The 14509-nt window shown below is 42.2% G+C and overlaps 1 protein-coding gene across 25 annotated transcripts in view; it reads right to left on the bottom strand.

Annotated features, from left to right (window-relative positions):
* Nucleotides 1–14509, bottom strand: part of NCAM1 (neural cell adhesion molecule 1) — a 315714-nt gene that overhangs the window by 192380 nt on the left and 108825 nt on the right. The window lies entirely within an intron of this gene.

Genomic DNA, 14509 nt, shown 5'->3' with positions numbered 1-14509 from the left:
GCTGTTGTTACCCAGGCTGGAGTGCAATGGCACGATCTCGGCTCACCGCAACCTCTGCCTCCTGGGTTCAAGCAATTCTCCTGCCTCAGCCTCCCGAGTAGCTGGGACTACAGGCACGCACCACCATGCCCAGCTAATTTTTTTGTTATTTTTAGTAGAGACGGGGTTTCACCTTGTTGATCAGGATGGTCTCGATCTCTTGACCTCGTGATCCACCTGCCTCGGCCTCCCAAAGTGCTGGGATTATAGGCGTGAGCCACTGCGCCCAGCCGCTCTTCACTCTTTTGCTGAGACCAAGGACAAATGTCTGCTCTGGGCTGGTGATTTTGCTGTATCTCAGTTAAAAACTACACACCATCTCGTGGGAAATCCACTGCTGCGCTCAAGGATGAAGCCTATGATACTCAGAAAGTGGTCCTTGGGCCACCAGCACTACATTGGCTCAGAATAGTTTAGAACCGCTGACTCTTAGGCTCTGCTCTGGACTTGCAGAATCAGAATTTTAACAAGATTCTTGGGGGGCTGAAAAGCACAATAACTTTGAGAAGCACAGGACTGGGCAAAATCACGCCAAACATGTGACATGTCATGACTGCTTATTGGCACCTAGTACCTGTCAAGTGCTTTCCACTGGGCATCTCCATTACAAGCCACCATATAGAGAAATAAATGCTAATTCATTTCAGTTCAATGGCCCCAGTAGAAGTGGTACACCAGTCACTTCCACCCAATGAGACAACATTTTTACACCTTTTTCCTGCAAATAGTGTCATACTCACCTCCCATCTAATGATCAAGACCTGAAGGGAGGCACAACATTTAAAAAGACTAAAGACTGGGACGAACGGCCTGATATTAACTGTGTTTCTGTGGGCCAGTTACTAAATTTTTGAAATTGAGTCTCTTCATCACAACAATAGGAGATGACAGTGTATGTTATAAGGATGGAATTATATAAGGGACATAAAGTGCTCAGTAGTGTATGGCATGCAGGAAAAGCTCAACAAATAAAGCACACTCCACCGCATGGCCAGGAGCAGATTACTTGTTAAACTAAACAAGCACAAATCACTGGTCTAACAATTTGCCCTACGTGTCAATTTCCTCAAGAAAAAGAAAAAAAAAAACAACCCTTCACAGTGTTTTGGGAGCTCCTAGGTGATAACAGGCAAAGATATGGCTGCCTCTTTGAAAAAAACGCTCTTCCCAGTGAGGGTATCTGATCCTACTTTAATTGTGATTTAAAAAGCAAGCAGTGAACAGTGCCCTCCTCCTAGAACAATAGACCTGCATAATCTGATGATGCAAGAGGCACCTTGCTCATTTATCCAGCTCCAGGGGCATGGAGGGTTGCTTTTGACAGAGTTGTTAAGCAAATAAGGATACTCATGGCTGCTCAATAAATTAAGCTCTTCTTATTTAACCTTGGCAAGTCAGGTCTGAGTGACCGACAAGATCCGGCATTGTCCTGCGTTCAGTGGTTGATGTATCAAGCACGCTCACAGTGTCCAGACCATTCTTGCCTTTGTTGCTTTTATAAAAGGTTTCATTGAATGGCTTATTAAAACTGCTGTATATAAAACTACTCCTTTGAAAGATTTCCCTGGCTTGCCTCCAGCTCAATTAGCAGACTACTTCCAGCTGATGAAATGTAACAGTCAATATCAGATTATAGTTAGCAACTATTCACAAGAGTAATCAAATTAGATTTTGGTATCTATGGTGATACAACAAAAATTTCCACTAAGCCCTGTGGTTTTACAATAAGGCTACCACAGCGTTATATTAAATTATTGCTCAAAACATTTTCTCGAAATTTAATCTGCATCTCAGGAGATACACATACAAGTCTATGGGCATATAAAAAATGTATAATCACAGCTTTTCCAATTTAAATACCAACTAGTAGCATTAAGAGTATGTGGGACCAATCTGAATGGCTTTGGGTCTGTTTTCTCTTCCAACAACTTTTTCTCAGTTACCAATTATAGCTGACCATGGTTGAGCTGAAGTACCAACTGATCTTTCAGTAAAATGTACCAAGCTTGTATGATCAAGACTGGACCAAGAAGAACGATAATAGAAGAGGCGATCACAGCTTTTGACATGCTTATAATAGAAACAGGACATTAAACATACACATTAAAAGACAATGTTAATACAGCAGATTTCAATTCATGTGCACATAGTGTAAAGAGAATGTGTATCTATTTGTATACGGCATACAAATTTTGTGTAAATTGAGTATAATTGCAAATAGGCAAACAGTAAAGGCGTTACTGGATTTAGTTCCTAACAAAAACAATCTAGATGAAATTTTCTTTAAAAGAAAAAAAAAAAACGGCTGGGCACAGTGGCTCACACCTGTAATCCCAGCATTTTGGGAGGCTGAGGTGGGCGGAACACTTAGGGTTAGGAGTTCGAGACAAGCCTAGCCAACATGGCAAAACTCTGTCTCTACTAAAAATACAAAAATTAGCCAAGCATGGTGGTAAGTGCCTGTAATCCCAGTTGAGGTAGAAGAATTGTTTGTACCTGGGAGGCAGAGGTTGCAGTCAGCCAAGATTGCACCACTGCGCTCCAGCCAGGGTGACAAAAGCAGAACTCCATCTCAAAAAAAGAAAAAAAACAGTCTCTGGTCCCTTGTGGCATGTGGCAGATCTGTGGGCAGGCTCCTGGCTGTGGCCTCGCTTGCACATAGCATCCCTTGGCAAGTGCCTTCCTGCCCACCATGCTGTAGAGGATCCAGCAAGACTAGCCCTGGACCTCCTCTATCATTCATGCCTAACTCCAGGAGCTGCAAGTACTGGGGAGCCATCCACCATACTTCTCAGAAACTGAGACCAGGCTGAATGGAGGATAGAAGGCTGTCTTAGACTCCTTTACCTCACGGCCCCCGCCATCCTGCCATCTTACTGCAAGTCCCCCTCCTCCTGCTCTGGAAGCACCAGGGTAAGCACGGCGGCTAGGCAGTCATCCAGTGGGGAGCGGCGTGCCAGCCGCCCCTCTTACCGGCATCCCCAGGGTTTATCAGGGATCATTTCTCCCCCCACTTAGCTTCTGGAAGAGAAATCACACTACCTTTTGATGTTGGGAGAATTAAGTGAAACAGCATATGTGAAAGTAATTTATAAAATGGAGAGGCTAAATAAATATCAGAAAGTATAACTGTCAGACGGCAACTTACTTAAAAGAAAAAAAGCAACACAGGTATGGTGCTTCTCTTCCCTAAATGCCAATCACATCACTCTGGATCCCAGCAATACGCAAAACAAAGCGACAAACAGCACAGTGGAACCCACTGCGCTCTGTTCCCTTGATGACTTACATTTACCTTGGTAACTACAAATACAATGACTTGGCCCTCAGGAGCCTTTCAAGCACCTAGGAAAACAAAACCAGCACTAATGTGACTCTATGTGTGTCTCCGTCTATACGATCCAATGTTTTGGTAATGTAGTCACAGCCATGTCCCTTTTCTTCCTGTCATTATAAAAAAACTATTCTATAATCCAGAGCTTTAGAAATTATATCAGTTATAGCCTCCATTCAAACAATTAACTTAATACTCCATGATTACCAATTAGGTGCTCGATTGGGCAGATGCTTGCTCTTATACACAAAAGCAAGGCTGCATGTGAATACCACCTGCCTCAAACTTGACTGACAGGCAGGCCTTTTTTTCTAAATAAAAGGAAAAAAAATACCTCTTCTCAGAGCATTTAATTTTCAGGTATTTATGTGTTTGATTTGACAACCAGTATGTAATTTAGGTGGAATACTTTTAGATTTTCTCTTTGCAACCTAAATTTTCATCAGGAAACAGTGTTTCTTTTAGGGACATTTCAGACTTTGGAGAAAGACATATGCTTACCTGAGGACCTGTTTCAAATTATCAAGCAAAGCACATTTCTGTAGTGGGCACTTGAAAATCACACCCTATATTACTACTCAATAGGATGTATTATCTTCTGCCAGCCTCTCTTTTTATTATTATATAAATGGATGACAGAAAAAAAACTGATAACCTGTAATTTCACATGCCTTATTCAACCCCAAATCTATTCCCTTTTCTAGAAACACAATCAGGTATCTCAGACTGTTCTCTGTAGAATTTCAGACTCTGAATCTCTGGTATTATCTTGGAAGACTTTGTAGCTAAATTACAATATACTGCAATATTTTTAGGACTTTAAACCCTTAAAGATACCTTTGTGCATAAGGCTTCCCAAAGAATGAGGACCATTCCTTTTGAAGAAAAAGTAAGCTGAGGCAAGCTCACGTTTCTTTAATACTCCAATCTAGAAATAGTTTTATTATATCACAGGGGCCACGTCTACCCAATACAGGAAAATGGCCAGGAAAACAGTCAGGCCAGTGTTTTCAGCCACTGTGAAGCAGACTGACTGGACTGGCTGATGGAGTTGAAGGTGCTAGGATATCATGACGTGACATTAATCAAGCACAAGGTTGCTTTAATTTTTAAAAAACTATAATGGATTTATTATGAAGAATGTAAATATATTCCAAAAAATGTATATCCCAAAATTTCTACAGCTTCATGGCTTATTGTAGATTACCTTCATATTCACACTAATCCATTGAAGAGGACACCGAAAACCTTGGCGAAGTTTTTAGTTCGTTGCTAATTTGGCTAATCAGTTCAGCATCTATCTCTGAGATATAATAATCAGGACCTACCTGGGTCTTTTGGGAGGAAACCAGGGAGGCTTATGAAAGCTGGGACAGATACATGGGTACCATAGGAGGTGCTGGGGTCTGAAGCTGGATCCCCAGTTTGAGGCTGGCTCTACAACTTACCAGTGGGCTGACTTTAGACAAGTCCCTTACTCTCTGTTGCCTCCATCTCAGCATCTATTCAGTGAGGGACAAATTGGATAACACACGTAAAATGCTTAATTTATTAGTGTGTGTTTAACACACCAACACCATGTAGATGTATTTTTGTATTTCGTGGAAGTTCAAGAATAGGAAACACAAAATCACAGCCTCATGTAAACTCGAAGGTGGCTGAGGTCCAAGCCTGGTCTTTCTCAGAGGCCACAGGTGCCCCTCCATCATGGTGCCTCTGCAGCTCTCTCCAAATGGCTGAGTCAGCTCTCTCTACTGACCAACTTCCTTGGAACTCCAGTTGAGGATGCTCGGACTGGTAGCCAGCCCAGCTGGGAGGAACTCCCTGGGACCTTTCAGTTGCAGAGTGTATTACCGGCTAACTCCGTCTCTTGAGTTCCAAAACTCAACTTGCAATAAGAAAATATAAGTGGATCACCTCTCTGCTAATAAGATCATCAGCCACGAGCCACTGCAGAGCCTAGAAGATTGGATGCCCTTGGGACAGGTTTCTGACCCGGCTCAAGTCAGCTGTGATCAGGAGCAAGCTACTGTGGACTATAGCATAGCCTTTAGGGTCAAAGGAGCTAAAGACCGGCCACACAGAATGGCCTAGATGACTCACTGAAATGTTCTTGCAGAAGACCCTTCCTCCAAATGAGGCAGATAAGAAAGAGGGAAATATAATAAGACATCTTTAAAAATCTTCTCTCATCACTACCCTCCACTCCCATCCAAACATGGCAATCAAAACAGCTATTTGACCAAGGCTTTCTATAGTTGCTATACCCTACTCAGCCATAGGACTTGGAAAGCATCCTGTAGCTGGTGGAATGGTGACCCCCTTCCCAAAGGATATGTGCGTGTTCTAACCCCCAGAACCTGTGAATAAGATTTTACATGAAAAAAACGGGGGCTGTCTTTGCAGACATAACTAAGGAACTAGAGATGAGATCATCCTGAATTTAGGGAAAGCCCTAAATCCAATGACTTGTGTCCTTAAAGAAAAGGGGAAGGGAGATTTGAGACATAGAGGCCATGTGAAGACAGAGGCAGAGACTAGAGTTGTGCAGCCCTAAACCAAGGAACTCTCGAGCCACCAGATGCTGGAAGAAAGATGAAAGGATTCTCCCCTAGAGCCCTCAGAGGGACCACAGCCCTGCCAACACTTGCTTTTAGACTTCTGGCTTCCAAAACTGGGAGAGAATAAATTTCTGTTGTTTTAAGCCACCAAGATTGTAGTAATTGTTATGACAGTTCTAGGAAACAAAAGTAGACTCTAAAGTAAGCAACTGTGTTTACCCATTTCAAGAAGTACTTCCAGGCTGGGCACAGCAGCTCACGCCTGTAATCCCAGTACTTTGGGAGGCAGAGGCAGGTGGATCACCTGAGGTCAGGAGTTTGAGACCAGCCTGGCTAACATGGCGAAACGCTGTCTCTTCTAAAAATACAAAAATAAGTCATGTGTGGTGGCCTGTGCCTGTAATATCAGCTATTTGGGAGGCTGAGACCGGAGAATCACTTGAACCCAGGAGGTGTAGATTATGGAGAGCCAAGATGGCACCATTGCACTTAGCCTGGGCGACAGAGCAAGACTCCATCTCAAAAAAAAAAAAAAGTACTTCCTTAGCACCCACTACCACATGCCAAGCTCTGAGCTACGTAGGACACGAGGAACATTTTGGATGAGTTAAGGAAAAAGTGAATTCAACAAACATATTTTGGCATATGGGCTGGGCTAGCATCCAACCTCATGTTAGAGTATGGTCAGTACACAAGAATAAACTGGCTTAAATAAAAGATGTACATGGCAAAGCAGGCTGATACTCTGTAGCTGGATCCCTGGGGACAGGCAGATCACATTCAGAGAACAAGTGTACACAGTTAAGTTAAATACTCGCAGTGTGCCTAGGATAAGCCAAGCACTCACCCAAGCCCTACAGAAAGAAAGTCTTGGCTTGCTCTTCTTTCCTTCTTTGCCCAGCAAATGTCTTTATGTCAAGATCAACTACAATCTCCTCCATCAAACCTCTGCTAACCAACTCTCTTGGAAAACTAGTAATTTCTTCCTCTATTTATCCCCATCAGTCTCTTCATACCTGTTTAATAGCACTAATCATGCAGTTTTGTCATTGTTTGCTGACAATTCTGCCTCTTCCACCTAATTACAGGCTCCTAGAAAGAAGGGGCTATGAGTGTTACATCCTAGCATCCCTAGTACCTAGCACGAGAGATGCTCAATGTATTTTTTTGAATGAGTGATTTGGGATTATTTATTCATGAGTCAAGATCCCTTGTTGACATGTGTATAATAATCAGCTGTTAAAATATTTTTAGGTCAGTTAAGAGTAGTCATATTCACAATCAAACTGAATCATATTACTGTATCAAAATGGATTTTTTTTCTCCTCTTTTCTGCTCAATTGTAATTCAATGGCAATGTTACATTCTCCCTAGGTATATAATCAAGAGTATTAGATGCAAATATATAATAAAGTGGGCTGAACATGATGCAGCAAAAGGTAATAATTGATCAATTTCAATTCAGCTGAGCATAATCCTTTGAAACGCTAGAAACAAATCTGTTACACTTTTTTCCAGAAGGAAGAGGTACATACAAATATCTTACTTTATTTTGCCTTCAGAGGGAGGGAATATTTTGGATCAGACTGCTGTCTAAGCATGCTAGCATTAGACAAAATGGTTTGATGCTGAGAAATAGAATACAAGAAAAAAGTCACTCAACTATTTAGTTGGGACAGATTCCAGCCATGATTTTAACGTCTAGGTCTAGGGAATGCTCATTATCTGTGCAGAAATGAGAAAATCATTTCCTCTACTTCTTCATATATTATTATCCCCTCTGAAGGCAGCTAATGATGTGTTGCCACTGGCCTACAGGGGACCACGGCTATGCATTTGGGAGGGAAAATGAGCAACAGTTTTCACAACCTGCAGAATAAAAACTGGAACTCAGAGACGGATGGGCAAATGCGTGTTTGGCAAGGAGCAGAAATAACCTGCAAACTGCTGCTCCTTCCTGGGTCACAGAAAGTAGAAAAGGGTCTCTCTTTCTCCTGAAGCAAGAACTTTCCCCTCAAGGCCAGGACACTCCCTTCTGTATGTGGCCTTCTGACCAGGGGCACTGAGTGTGGTGACACTGCCCCCACTCCTAGCCATACCAGAACCCCAGCCTCACTAGACATTTGCCAGTTCAAAAGAGGACCGCGAACCTCTGCCTAGCAGACATCAGGCCTTTTTTTTTTTGAACCAATGGTGAAAATATGGATTGTACTAATTTCCTTTAGTATAAGAAATTCTTTTTTTTTCCACTTTAGCTTTCTTTCTACTTAACAAGGAAAGGAGTCAGAAGGAATGAATACAAAAAATAGCTGGAAGCACAGGCCATTGGCCAAGGTGATGACAAGCATTTAAACAGGACTTTGCAGTTGACATTGTTTCGTTAGTGATTTCTAATAGCCACACAAGTAGGCAGAACAGCTGTTATCCCTTCCCTTTTATGTGGGAGAAACTGGGTTTCTGAGAGGGAATGTGGCTGACTCAAGGTCATCTGGCTGGTAAGGGTACTTGATGCTGGTAAGGTTTCTTTTCAATACCCCATCATGCTTCCTTTAACCCTGGCTTCCTTGGACTATGTATGGCCTCAAAAATTCTTCCAGTGTAGCCCTATTCAAACTCTTATTTGTAGAGGTAGCAGAGGGAAGCTGAGAGCCTTCCTCCAAAGACCCCAGCTAGTGATTCAAGAACTACACATCTCAACCTCCTCTTACCCCTTGACCAAGGAAATCAATAGCTGAGTTCCAAAGACAGCTAAGGAATGTGAGAATGAAAGGGTGGCCAGCGACCAGGCATCCCATACAGAAACACCATTTCCAGGATCCTACATGCAGTTTTCCTCATGCTAAAGGTTATCCCCTCTAAAATGTGTGGGAAGCAGAAGGGTTTATAATCAGGGCCAGGTGCAGTGGCTCATGCCTGTAATCTCAGCACTTCAGGAGGCCAAGGCAGGAGGATCTCTTGAGTCCAGGGGCTCGAGACTAGCCTGAACAACATAGTGAGACCCACATCTCTACAAAAATTTGTAAAAAATTTGCTGAGTGTGGTGGTGTGCACCTGTACTCCCAGCTACTTGGGAGGTTGAGGCAGGAGGATCGATTGAGCTGGGGATGTCCAGCATTCAGTGAGCCATGATTGTGCCACTGCACTGCAGCCTGGGTGACAGAGTGAGATCCTGTCTCAAAAAACAAACAAACACAAACAACAAGAACAACAACAACAACAACACAGAGGGAGGGAGAAACTCAGGAAGTGGCTTTCTTTTTAGACAGGTGCTATCCAATACTGTAGCCATTAGACACATGAGGCTGTTTTCATTTCAATTTGTACTAATTAAAATTGAATAAACTTGGCCGGGCACAGCTGCTGACACCTGTAATCCCAGCACTTTGGGAGGCCAAGGTAGGCAGATCACCTGAGGTCAGGAGTTCGAAACCAGCCTGGCCAACATGATGAAACCCCCCCCTCTACTAAAAATACAAAAATTAGCTGGATGTAGTGGTGTGGGCCTATAATCTCAAGTACTTGAGAGGCTGAGGCAGAAGAAAGGCTTGAACCTGGGAGGCGAAGGTTGCAGTGAGCGGAGATCATACCACTGCACTCCAGCCTGGTGACAGAGTGAGACTCCATCTCCAAGAAATAAAATTGAATAAAACTAAAAATTCGGCTCCTCAGTAACACTAGCACATCTCAAGTGTTCAAAAGCCACAGGTGACAAGGGTTACCATATTGGACCGCATAAATATAGAATATTTCCCTTACTGAAGGAAGTGTTATTTGAACAGGGCTGTCTTAGACTGGTTTTCTTTTTTTACCATGAGACCCAAGATTTTAATTTTAGGCATCACTCAGAAAGAACTCAAGTTACTTCAAGTAAGCACAAAACACACCACTGGGGAGGGTAACCTGAATGAATGATTGTTTCCCCAGGTGCACCCTTCTGCCACAGCCAGGGCCACGAGGCTATACAAATCCAGGGATACCATTCACATCACGATGCATGTGATACCGTCTTGTCCTGATTCATAGCTCCCTAGAGCAACCTTGACCATTCCAAATTCATTATTTCTTCTTCAATTGCTCCATGTCATGCCCTCATATTCAGGAGCTAAAGAGACTTTATGCTGCCAAGCTCAAAGGGAATTTGGAGAGAAGGACACAGCAGCAGCAAGAAAAAGTCATTTTAAAATAACTTACCTTATTTTCAAGGTGCTCCTCTGTAAGTACTATTATTACTTCCGCATTGGCATGTCTCTCCTTCTAAATTTCATTACAAACACTTCTCTGACACCTACTATTTACTCAACAGCAGAAATCAACTCCCACTCAGAAAACAGCTAGGCACTGCTACTTACAGAGGCATAAATATCAGATGTGGATGCTTTACAAGAACATTTTCAAGACTGGAATTACAGGTGAGTGCTTCAGATTTCCTTCTGTAACTTTCTTTGCACGGAGGTTGCAAATGAATTGATCAGAAGAAATAAGAGCGGCAGGTGTGTTCCTCATTTCTGACACAGCTACATCCCCACCACCACCTCCACACCACCATCTGACTTGGGTTTCTAAAATGTGCAATGCGGATTTAAAGGTTTTGTAAAAGGTTCTTTTCTCATTAGCTTAAATTGGAGCAAGATGCTTCCATATGGCCTCAGGACATTAAGAAAGTTAGCAAAACTCCTTAAAATGACAAAATTAACATAAAATAACCTTATAATTAAAAAATTGAGAAACATCATCCAGCAAGTCGAATGCCACGCTAAAAATACCCTTGGGAATGCCAGAAGGTGGGGCAGCTGCCAGAGAGGTATGAAGGCAGACACATTTCCATAGAGACACTCCTGTGGCTTGTGAGATATGGAAATGTTTCCTAAGCTAAATTTCAAAGATAACTTTCCTACACACTGCTCTCTCTTTCCTACCCACTTTAGTTTGGTTAACACATCTTGGACTCGGTAGAAGAAAGCTGTGTTTTTGAAAAAGAGGGCCCTTTTTTTCCCATAGAGATGCAGTTATATTCAGCTGGAGAAAAAAAGAATAGTATAAAAACAAGGCAAGAAAAAAATGTGGCCTATACATATAATGGAATATTATTCAGTCTTTAAAAAGTAAAGAAGTTCATATAGATGACCCCTGAGGACATGATGCTAAGTCAAATAAATCAGTTACAAAAGGACAAATATTATATGATTTCACTTATATGAGATACTTAGAGTAATGGAATTCCTAGAGACAGAAAATAGAATGGTGGTTGCCAGGGTCTGGGAGGAGGGGGACATCATTTAACAGGTATAGAGTCTTGTATTCACAAAATGAAAAGAATTCCGGAGACAGATGGTGGTGATGGGGGTTGTACAACAGTATGGATGTATTTAAAACTACTTAACAATACACGTAAAATGGTTAAGATGGTGTATTTTGTTAAGTGTAGTTTACCACAATAGAAAAATGGGGAAAAAAAGGCAAGAAACAATGTAAAATACTTAGAAATCATGATTAGCAGTCTAAAATCCTCGTAAGAAAGTTTACTATAGCAAAGTAAAAAAAAAGTTGACTCTAGCAACATAGCAACCAACTTGAGAAGTGTCTCAAGCATGCATACTGAGTCAACAAATGTGTAAATCAAGTCATAGATTATATTTAAAGTAACACAATAAATGTGCACCAGATGAGGTTGGTCCCAAAACGTTAACCCTCTATGGTTAGGTAATGCATGAGCAATCTACATGACTAATGAAACAACATAATGGGTCCCGATTTATTTGGCATTTTTTTTTTTTTTTTTTTTTTTTGCTCTAGCTATCCTGTGCACCACTACAAAGTCTCCTTTAAAATGCTCTGTCCTCACTGTCCAGGGTGCTGACATGAATCCCTTGGCAACTGAAAAGAAACATTTGTTGCATTCATTATAACACATTTATCTGAGACTACCATTTCACTGATTATATTGTTTATATGAAATATGACAATGCCCTTTGGCTTCCTCCAAATGATTAGCCCAAATTCATTCTTTAATTTTTTTACTTTATTAATAAGCATATTCAAAATTAGTATAACTATTAGCCAAATCAAAATCCAACACAGCTAACACAACTGTAGGAACAATTGTCAATATTTTGTTTTGAGATGTAGTTTCACTCTGTCACCCAGGCTGGAGTGCAGTGGTGCAATCTTGGCTCCCAGGTTGAAGTGATTCTCCTGCCTTAGCTTCCTGAACAGCTGGGATTATAGGTACATGCCATTACACCTGGCTAATTTATATATTTTTTAGTAGAAACAGGGTTTTGCCATATTGCCCAGACTGGTCTCTAACTCCTGACCTCAAGTGGTCCACCCATCTCGGCCTCCTAAAGTGCTGGGACTACAGGCATGAGCCACCGCATCCTACCATAACTTTTAATAATTATTGCCAATTATCACTAAAATGTTGCTGACTTTAAATCCTTTTTAACCTCTCAAGAGTTACAAATGAAAACAGTCCTGCAGTTTGCCTACTGCTAACAAAGATTCTATCTAGGCCAGTCATAGAAAGATCCAGATTCCCAGTACAATTCCAACCAACAGCAGTAAATTCCAAAGTAACAATTGGAAAGGTTGCTCAAGTGAAAAACTTCAAGGAATATCGTGCTACTCACCTGACAAACATTTTCTCTACTTAAGCAGCAATTGCCTATGGCTCCCTACTGGACATTGTTGCCACTGGGAATTGTTCTATCTCTGCATTCTTAAATGTGGATACTCCTATACCCAATGGCAAGTCATTAACATTTCTGCTCTTTTTCATTCATCTAGTCCAGCCATACCAATACGTGTCCTTTTACTGTCCTCTTCCTTCTAATTGGCCTTATTGACTTCACTTTCCACCACAGGGCTCACTCACCTTCAACCTCAATTCTTCGGCCCTCATCTCTCTACCACACACAGCCTATTCCCAGAATAGGATCAACCCAACCATCTATGGATGTCTCACCAGCACAGGGCTTGCCACATGCTGCAGAAGAAAAATAAATGATGCAGACTGGGCTAGTGATAAATTTGTGATTTCCAGTTTCAGAACACCCCAAAAATATTTCTGTGAGGGAGGCATCCCGTCAGCTCCCTTTCCCATTTATCCAAATTTTTACCACCCTCTCAAGCACCTAGCTCTTCCCTTTTCTTCCTTATCAGCAGATGACCTCATATCTTTCTTTATAGTGAGAATAGAGGCCAGTGAAGAATCGATTTTCTCAGCTTCCAGGCCTGCTTTCCAGCTACTTCCAAATTTATTTGTATTCCTATCAATCCTTTTTATGAGCCCTCTAATTATAAAAAGAAAAAGCCACACTTTCTCTTTAAGGCATGCCTCTCCCACTTGAACTCTTCATCTCCTTCTGTCTTCTGCTGCGATCCTGTCCATCTTTTATTTCTCCTCTATCTCTCATCTTGCCCTTTCCACTGCCCTCCAGTCCACTAAAATGTTCTGTAGAGTCTTCTTTAAAATAAATAGCAGCTCTATTTCAACCCCATACTCCTCCCAGTTACCTGTGCATTTTTTTCCTTCTAGGCAAACTTCTGGGAGGAGTGATGTTTCTGCATCTTTCCTTTAATCCCAAAGGCACTGCCATCTGGCTTTTGTCTACACTCCCCCACTTGCTATCACACCACTCTTCTTGCTATTTTCTTCACCTCCCCAGCGATTAGTCTCCATCTCCCTTTCTCCCTGTAAATGATGTGTCCTAGGTTTCCACCAGCATAATTATGTCATTCAGCACCCAAGCCAGGATGCTCTTAAGACTGAGAAGGAATCAACCTGCAATGGCACTTGGCTTATCCTAGCTATGACCATCTCATTGGGTCACTCCAATTCAGCCTGAACCGCTCCCCTCCCCCCATGACTTCCCCTGTCTTCAAATAGGCTGATGAATCCTGTGTCCACATCTCTAACCCAGAGCCCGTGGGGGTGCCAGTGCATTTTTTACTGGAATCTTCCTGAATACCTCACAGGCCCTTCTGACTCACGGGATCCCATCCTCCAGGAACACACTCCTCTTTCTCTCTGGCCACTGCATTCCAGGTCTCAGTCAATGGTCTCCTGTACCTGCAATCATCAAAGCCAGAAACCCGAGACATCCTCGATGTCATTTCTCCCTCCCTTCTACCAAAATAATACCAGCAAGAAACTGCCTGTATTCTGTCAATCCTGCATATTAAGAATCTCTTAAACCTCTCCTCCCCCTCCATCTCCATAGCCATTGCCTCATAAGTCCCTCTTCATGTACTTAGAACAATGTTACCTGAATTTTTAAAAACTTGCACCTGCCTCTTTGTTCTACACAAATGCACCCTGTCCTGCACCAGCCTAGACCTGAATGGTTCTTCTCCTTGAACTCTATCCCTGTATCCACTTTGGTTCCTTCCAGGTCCTTACTGCTTCCAGGTATCTGCCTAAAAAGCAACCTAATCAGTATGTCACAGTCCAAACTCCTACAAAACCCCTGGCCCTGTCATCAAGGCTTCATCATGGCACGCTCTGGACTCCATTTACCTCCCATATTCTGGCACTCCTAACCCTTTCCCTGCTTCCCGCTGCTGCTGGCATTAT

The sequence above is a fragment of the Callithrix jacchus genome, chromosome 10 (genome assembly GCF_049354715.1).
Source record: "Callithrix jacchus isolate 240 chromosome 10, calJac240_pri, whole genome shotgun sequence".
Lineage (NCBI taxonomy): Eukaryota > Metazoa > Chordata > Mammalia > Primates > Cebidae > Callithrix > Callithrix jacchus.
This window is presented reverse-complemented; position numbering and strand designations above follow the sequence as displayed.